This window comes from Hordeum vulgare, chromosome 5H (assembly GCF_904849725.1).
Source record: "Hordeum vulgare subsp. vulgare chromosome 5H, MorexV3_pseudomolecules_assembly, whole genome shotgun sequence".
Classification (NCBI taxonomy): domain Eukaryota; kingdom Viridiplantae; phylum Streptophyta; class Magnoliopsida; order Poales; family Poaceae; genus Hordeum; species Hordeum vulgare.
This window is the reverse complement of record NC_058522.1, coordinates 530,033,534-530,043,268: the sequence shown is the minus strand read 5'-3', so window position 1 is coordinate 530,043,268 and position 9,735 is coordinate 530,033,534.

Sequence of the window (9,735 nt, the reverse complement as noted above, 5' to 3'; positions counted from 1 at the left end):
TCCCACCAGCCCACCAAGGGCTGGTGCGGCACCCCTAAGGCCTATGGGCTTCCCCTGGTGGGCTGGCTCCTCCCGGTGAACATCCGGAACCCATTCGTCACTCCCAGTACATTCCCGGTAATGCCCGAAAACTTTCCGGTAACCAAATGAGGTCATCCTATATATCAATCTTCATCTCCGGACCATTCCGGAAACCCTCGTGACGTCTGCGATCTCATCCGGGACTACGAACAACATTCGGTAACCACACATATAACTCAACTATACTAAAACATTGCCGAACCTTAAGTGTGCAGACCCTGCGGGTTCGAGAACTATGCAGACATGCCCCGAGGTACTCCTCGGTCAATATCCAATAGTGGGACCTGGATGCCCATATTGGATCCTACGTATTCTCCGAATAACTTATCGGTTGAACCTTAGTGTCAAGGATTCATATAATCCCGTATGTCATTCCCTTTGTCCTTCGGTATGTTACTTGAATGAGATTCGATCGTCGGTATCCGCATACCTTTTTCAATCTCGTTACCGGCATGTCTCTTTTCTCGTTCTGTAATACAAGATCCCGTGATTTACACTAAGTCACATTGCTTGCAAGGCTTGTGTGTGATGTTGTATTACCGAGTGGGCCCCGAGATACCTCTGCGTCACACGGAGTGACAAATCCCAGTCTTGATCCATACTAACTCAACGGACACCTTTGGAGATACCTGTAGAACACCTTTATAGTCACCCAGTTACGTTGTGACGTTTGATGCACACAAGGTATTCCTCCGGTGCCAGTGAGTTATATGATCTCATGGTCATCGGAACAAATACTTGACACACAGAAAACTATAGCAATAAAACGACACGATCAGTATGCTACGTTCATAGTTTGGGTCTTGTCCATCATATGATTCTCCTAATGATGTGATCCCGTTATCAAGTGACAACACTTGTCTATGGTTAGGAAACCTTGACCATCTTTGATCACGAGCTAGTCAACTAGAGGCTTACTAGGGACAGTGTTTTGTCTATGTATCCACACATGTATTTGTGTTTCCAATCAATACAATTATAGCATGGATAATAAATGATTATCACGAATAAAGAAAATAATAATAACTAATTTATTATTGCCTCTAGAGCATATTTCCAACAGTCTCCCACTTGCACTAGAGTCAATAATCTAGTTCACATCACCATGTGATTTCAACGAATCCAACGCCCATATAGTTCTAGGGTCTGATCATGTCTTGCTCGCGAGAGAGGTTTTAGTCAACGGTTCTAAAACTTTCAGATTTGTGTGTTCTTTACAAATATTTATGTCATCTTATAGATGCTGCTACTACGTGCTATTCGGAAATACTCCAAATATCTACTCTACTATATGAATCCGTTTTACTACTCATAGTCATTCGGATTAGTGTCAAAGCTTGCATCGACGTAACCCTTTACGATGAACTCTTTAACCACCTCCATAATCGAGAAAAATTCCTTAGTCCATTAGTTACTAAGGATAACTTTGACCGTTGTTCAGTGATTCAATCCTGGATCACTCTTTGTACCTCTTAACAGACTTGTGGCTAGACACACATCAGGTGCGGTACACAGCATGGCATACTGTAGAGTCTATGGTTAAGGCATAGGGGACGACCTTCGTCCTTTCTCTTTCTTCTGCCGTGGTCGGGCTTTTGAGTCTTACTCATATTCACACCTTACAACACAGCCAAGAACTCTTTCTTTGCTGATCTATTTCGAACTCCTTCAAAAACTTGTCAAGGCATGCATTTCATTTGAAAGTTCTGTTTCAACATTTTGATCTATCTCCATAGATCTGGATGCTCAATGTTCAAGTAGCTCTATCTAGGTCTTTCTTTGAAAACCCCCTTTCAAACAACCTTTATGCTTTACAGAAATTCTACATTACTTCCGATCAACAATATGTCAACCACATATACTTGTTAGAAATTCTATAGTGCTCCCACTCACTTCTTTGGAAATACAAGTTTCTCATAAACCTTGTACAAACCCAAGAGCTTTGATCATCTCATCAAAGCATATATTCCAACTCCGAGATGCTTGCACCAGTCCATAAAAGGATCGCTAGTGCTTGCATACTTGTTAGTATCCTTAGGATCGACAAAACCTTCTGATTGTATCACATACAATCTTTCCTCAAGGAAACCGTCGAGGAAACAATGTTTTGACTTCCTATGTGCAATATTTCACAAATGATGCAACAACTACTAACATAATTCCAACAGACTTTTAGCTTCACTACGAGTGAGAGAGTCACATCATAGTCAACTCTTTGATTTTGTCGAAAACATCTTTGCGACAAGTCGAGCTTTTCTTAATAGTGACTTATCACCATCATCGGTTGTCTTCCTTTTAAAGATCCATCTTTACTTAATAGTCTTACTACCATCAAGTAGTTCTTCCAAAGTCTACACTTTGTTTTATACATGGATCCTCTCTCGGATTTCATGGCCTCCAGCCATTTGTCGGAATCCGGGCCCACCATTGCTTCTCCATAACTCGTAGGTTCATTGTTGCTCAACAACATGACCTCCAAGACAGGGTTACCGTACCACTCTATAGTAGTACGTGACCTTTGTCGACCTACAAGGTTTGTAGTAGCTTGATCTGAAGCTCTCATGATCACTATCATCAGCTTCCACTTCAATTGGTGTAGGCGCCACAGGAACAACTTCCTGCGCCCTACTACATACTGGTTGAAGTGACGGTTCAATAACCTCATCAAGTTCCACCACTCTCTCACTCAATTCTTTCGAGAGAAACCTTTCCTCGAGAAAGGATATGTTTCTAGAAACAAACATTTTGCTTCCGGATCTGAGATAGGAGATGTACCCAACTGTTTTGGATATCCTATGAAGATGCATTTTATCCGCTTTGGGTTCGAGCTTATCAGACTGAAACCTTTTCACATAAGCATCGCAACCCCAAACTTTCAAGAAATGACAGCTTAGGTTTCTCTAAACCAGAGTCTATACCGTGTCATCTCAACGGAAATGTGCGGTGCGCTATTTGAAGTTAATGCGATTGTCTCTACTGCATAACCCATAAACGATAGTGGTAATTCGATAAGAGACATCATAGTATGCACCATATCAAAATATGGCGTAGCTATGACGTTCGGACACACCATCACACTATGGTGTTCAAGGTGGCATGAATCGCGAAACAATTTCCACATTGTCTTTAACTGTGTACCAAAACTCGCAACTCATATATTCATCTCTATGATCATATCGTAGACAGTTTATCCTCTTGTCACGACGATCTTCACTCTGAAATAGCATTGAACTTTTTCAATATTTCAAACTTGTGATTCATCAAGTAAATACTCCCGTATCTACTCAAATCGTCAATGAAGTAAGAACATAACGATATCCACTGCGTGCCTTAGCACTCATTGGACTGCACACATCAAAAATGTGTTACTCCCAACAAGTTACTCTCTTGTTTCATGTGGCATGATTTGCATGTCTCAAGTGATTCAAAATCAAGTGAGTCCAAATGATCCATCTCTAGGGAGCTTCTTCATGCATTTATACCAACAAATATGGTTTGCATGTCTCAAACGTTTCAAAAATGAGTGAGTACAAAGATCCATCAGCATGGAGCTTCTTCATGCATTTTACACCAACATGACTCAAATGGTAGTGCCACAACTAAGTGGTACTATCATTATTACTTTGTATCTTTTGGCACCAATATTATGAACATGTGTAACACTACGATCAAAATTCAATAAACCTATTGAGGGTAATTATTCAAGCAAATAGAATAACTATTATTCCCTTTAAATGAATAATCGTATTGCAATAAACACGATCCAATCATGTTCATGCTCAACGCAAACACAAAACAACAATTATGTAGGTTTTAGCACCAATCCCGATGATAGAGGGAGCGTGCGATGTTTCATCACATCAACCTTGGAAACACTTCCAACACATATCATCACCTCGCCTTTAGCTAGTCTCCGTTTATACCGTAGCTTTCATTTCGAGTTACTAATCACTTAGCAACCGAAACGGTATCCAATACCCTCGTGCTACTAGGAGTATGAGTAAAGCACACATCAATATCATGTATATCAAATATACTTCTCTCGACTTTGCCAGCCTTCTTATCTACCAAGTATCTAGGGTAGCTCCGCCTCAGTGACCGTTCCCCTCATAACAGAAGCACTTAGTCTCGGGTTTGGGTTCAATTTTGGGTTTCTTCATTAGAGCAGCAACTGGTTTGCCGTTTCATGAAGTATCCCTTCTAGCCCTTGCCCTTCTCGAAACTAGTGGTTTTACTAACCATCAACAATTGATGCTCCTTCTTGATTTCTACTTTCATAGTGTCAAATATTGCGAAACACCCAAGGATCATCATATCTATCCTTGATTTGTTTATAGTTCATCACGAAGCTCTAGTAGCTTAGTGATAGTGACTTTGGAGAACCATCACTATCTCATCTGGAAGATTAACGCCCACTTGATTCAAGCGATTGTTGTACTCAGACAATCTGAGAACATGCTCAATGATTTGAGCTTTTCTCTTTTACTTTGTAGACAAAGAATCTTGTCGGAGGTCTCATACCTCTCAACAAGGGCACGAGCATGAAATCTCAGTTTCATCTCTTAGAACATCTCATATGTTCTGCGACATTTCAAAACGTCTTCGGCGCCTTGCTTCTAAGCTATTAAGTATTATGCACTGAACTATCACGTAGTCATCAAAAACGTGTATGTCAGATGTTCGCAACATCCACAGACGACGCTCGAGGTGCAGCACACTGAGCAGTGCATTTAAGGACATAAGCCTTCTGTGCAGCAATGAGGACAATCCTCAGTTTTACGGACTCAGTCCACAAAGTTGCTACTATCAACTTTCAACTAAATTTTCTCTAGGAACATATAAAAACAGTAGAGCTATAGCGCAAGCTACATCGTAATTCGCAAAGACCATTAGACTATGTTACTGATAATTAGTTCAGTTAATCATATTACTTAAGAACTCCCACTCAAAAAGTACATCTCTCTAGTCATCTGAGTGGTACATGATCCAAATCCACTATCTCATGTCCGATCATCACGTGAGTCGAGAATAGTTTCAGTGGTAAGCATCTCTATGCTAATCATATCAACTATATGATTCACGCTCAACCTTTCGGTCTCTTGTGTTCCGAGGCCATGTCTGCACATGCTAGGCTCGTCAAGTTTAACCCGAGTGTTCCGCGTGTGCAACTATTTTGCACCCGTTGTATGTGAACTTGAGTCTATCACACCCGATCATCATGTGGTGTCTCGAAACGACGAACTATCGCAACGGTGCACAGTCGGGGAGAACACAATATCGTCTTGAATTTTAGTGAGAGATCACCTCATAATGCTACCGTCGTTCTAAGCAAAATAAGGTGCATAAAAGGATTGACATCACATGCAATTCATAAGTGACATGATATGGCCATCATCATGTGCTTCTTGATCTCCATCACCAAAGCACCAGCACGATCTTCTTGTCACCGGCGCCACACCATGATCTCCATCAACATGTCACCATCGGGGGCGTCGTGCTACTCATGCTATTACTACTAAAGCTACGTCCTAGCAATATAGTAAACGCATCTGCAAGCACAAACGTTAGTTTAAAGACAACCCTATGGCTCCTGCCGGTTGCCGTACCATCGACGTGCAAGTCGATATTAACTATTACAACATGATCATCTCATACATCCAATATATCACATCACGTCATTGGCCATATCATATCACAAGCATACCCTGCAAAAACAAGTTAGACGTCCTCTAATTGTTGTTGCATGTTTTACGTGGTTGCAGTGGGTATCTAGTAGATCGCATCTTACTTATGCAAAAACCACAACGGGGATGTGCAAATTGCTATTTAACCTCTCCAAGGACCGCCTCGATCAAAACCAATTCAACTAAAGTTGAAGAAACAGACACCCGCCAGTCATCTTTATGCAATGAGGTTGCATCTCAAGCGATGAAACCAGTCTTCCGTAAGCGTACGAATAATGTCGGTCCGGGCCGCTTCAATCCAACAATACCGCCGAATTGAGAAAAGACTAAGGAGGGCAGCAAATCAAACATCACCGCCCACAAAACCCTTTGTGTTCTACTCCAGATTACATCTACGCATGAACCTGGCTCATGATGCCACTGTTGGGGAACGTCGCATGGGAAACAAAAAAATTCCTACGCGCACGAAGACCTATCATGGTGATGTCCATCTACAAGAGGAGATTTGGATCTACGTACCCTTGTAGATCGCATAGAAGGAAGTGTTAAGAAATGCGGTTGATGTAGTGGAATGTCTTCACGTCCCTCGATCCATCCCGCGAACCGTCCCGCAATCCGTCCCACGATCCGCTCCGATCTAGTGCCGAACGGACGATACCTCCGCGTTCAGCACACGTACAGCTCGACGATGATCTCGGCCTTCTTGATCCAGCAAGCAAGACGGAGAAGTAGATGAGTTCTCCGGCAGCGTGACGGTGCTCCGGTGGTGGTGAAGGATCTACTCGTGCAGGGCTCCGCCCGAGCTCCGCAGAAATACGATCTAGAGGAAAACCGTGATGTTTGTGGTCGGGCTGCCATGGAAAAAGTTGTCTCAAATCAGCCCTAGAACTCCACTATATATAGGAGGGGGGAGGCTTGCCTTGGGGTCCAAGACCCCAAGGGTCCGCCGGCCAAGGAGGTGGAGGAGTCCACCTCCAATCCTAGTCCAACTAGGATTGGAAGGTGGAGTCCTTCCCTTCCTTCCCACCTTTTTTTTCCTTTTCTCTTTGATTTTCTATATCCAGCGCATAGGGCCCTTTTAGGCTGTCCCACCAGCCCACCAAAGGCTGGTGCGGCACCCCTAAGGCCTATGGGCTTCCCCGGGTGGGCTGGCCCCTCCCGGTGAACATCCGGAACCCATTCGTCACTCCCGGTACATTCCCGATAATGCCCGAAAACTTTCCGATAACCAAATGAGGTCATCCTATATATCAATCTTCGTCTCCGGACCATTCCGGAAACCCTCGTGACATCCATGATCTCATCCGGGACTCCGAACAACATTCAGTAACCACACATATAACTCAACTATACTAAAACATCGTCGAACCTTAAGTGTGCAGATCCTGCGGGTTCGAGAACTATGCAGACATGCCCTGAGGTACTCCTCGGTCAATATCCAATAGCGGGACCTGGATGCCCATATTGGATCCTACATATTCTCCGAATAACTTATCGGTTGAACCTTAGTGTCAAGGATTCATATAATCCCGTACGTCATTCCCTTTGTCCTTCGGTATGTTACTTGCCCGAGATTCGATCGTCGGTATCCGCATACCTATTTCAATATCATTACCAGCAAGTCTCTTTTCTCGTTCCATAATACAAGATCCCGTGATTTACACTAAGTCACATTGCTTGCAAGGCTTGTGTGTGATGTTGTATTACCGAGTGGGCCCCGAGATACCTCTCCGTCACACAGAGTGACAAATCCCAGTCTTGATCCATACTAACTCAACGGACATCTTCGGAGATACCTGTAGAACACCTTTATAGTCACCCACTTACGTTGTGATGTTTGATGCACACAAGGTATTCCTCCGGTGCCAGTGAGTTATATGATCTCATGGTCATAGGAACAAATACTTGACACACAGAAAACTATAGCAATAAAACAACACGGTTAGTATGCTACGTTCATAGTTTGGGTCTTGTCCATCATATGATTCTCCTAATGATGTGATCCCGTTATCAAGTGACAACACTTGTCTATGGTTAGGAAACCTTGACCATCTTTGATCAACGAGCTAGTCAACTAGAGGCTTACTAGGGACAGTGTTTTGTCTATGTATCCACACATGTATTTGTGTTTCCAATCAATACAATTATAGCATGGATAATAAACTATTATCACGAACAAAGAAAATAATAATAACTAATTTATTATTGCCTCTAGGGAATATTTCCAACACGTATATCCATGGATTCACATTAGTCATAAAGAACTCACATACTTATTGCAAGATTTTATTATCTCTCTCGAAGAAAAGCACTACCCGCATGTCCCGAGGTAGAAGGTTGGGAGGAGTTAACCATCGTGCGACTCCGATTATAACAACACAAAGGATTTCAATCAAGGATAAATTATGCTCCATCTTCTTCGCAAAATTAGAGACTATACGTGCAGGCTTCGGGAATCACAAACCTTAATATCAATATTCTTACTAATACACAATCATGAACTACTTCATCCATATATTATTATCATAATGTCGCAAAACTATTGCAGGGAATCAAACATATTATACTTACTGGTCTACAAGTTTTATGTAGGGTTTTATGACTAACCATGTAAATGGCCAATTCCTTTTGACTCTCTAAATAGGTATACGTGAAGCACGTGAGTTTAACTCTTTACACAAAATACCACGCTCTAATAAATATAAGTGAAGAAAAAGAGTATTCTACAAATAAAGGTTTTATATATGTAGAGAAGCACGACTGCAAACTTCAAATGATATATGTGAAGCACATGAAGCATTCTATAAAGACATACTCAAAAGATATAAGTGAAGTGCAATCAGCATTCTATAAACCAACCATGGATTATCTCATACCATCATGGTGCACAAAATAAAAGTGAAAACTAAACACAAAATACGCTCCAAGATTTACACATATAACGTGAACGAAACGAAGATGAAAACATATCGATACTTGTTGAAGAAAGATGGGATGCCTTTCGGGGCATCCCCAAGCTTAGACACTTGAGTATCCTTGGATATTTACTTGGGGTGCCTTGGGCATCCCCAAGCTTTAGCTCTTACCTCTCCTCCTTCTCCTCATATCGATACCTCCTCGATCTTCAAACACTTCATCAACACAAAACTTAACAAAAAAACTCGTGAGATTCATTAGTATAATAATGCAAATTACTACCTTCCATACTATTGCAAACCCATTCATATTTTGTTTTCGCATTATAGCTCCTATAATATAACTTATCCATAGCTTATACCATCGATACAATCAATAGTTTCATCAAAACGAGCAAAACAATGCATCAAAAACAAAATTTGTCAAAAAAGGACACTCTCTAGTAATTTGAATATTGATCATACTTCTGTAAATTTAAAAATTCTGCAAAATTAGGACAAAATAAAAAAATTGCATAGAATTACTGTGTAACAATTTCAGAAACATTTGACATTCCAGTAAAAAAATATAAATTCACGCACTACAGCCAAAGTTTCTATTTTTGCATCGCACATACCAACAAGCAATCTAATCATCCTAAAGGAAAATCTTGGCATGTTATTTTTTTAATACAACGGATTTGTACAAGCATATAATTATTTTTGTTGAAAATTTTCTATAATCGATATTTACAAAGTTTCCATGGGCATGAACAAAGTTCAAGGACGTCCCCCACTTCAACGGTGTTCGTCTTTCTCACTTTCACTTTCCTTTTTGAAAAATTTTAGGTTCCCCTCTATAATTTTTTGTTTTAAAACTTTTTAAAAGAACTCAACAGAAATAAATGACTCTCTAAAACTTTTGGGTTGTCTCCCTGACAACGCTTTCTTTAAAGTCATTAAGCTAGGCATAAAGTGCTCAAGTAATGGATCCACCTGGATCCCAAGCTATATCAAAGCCAATATTAATTAACAATGATTTGTAATTTAGTAGTGAGCACAAAGCAACATATATC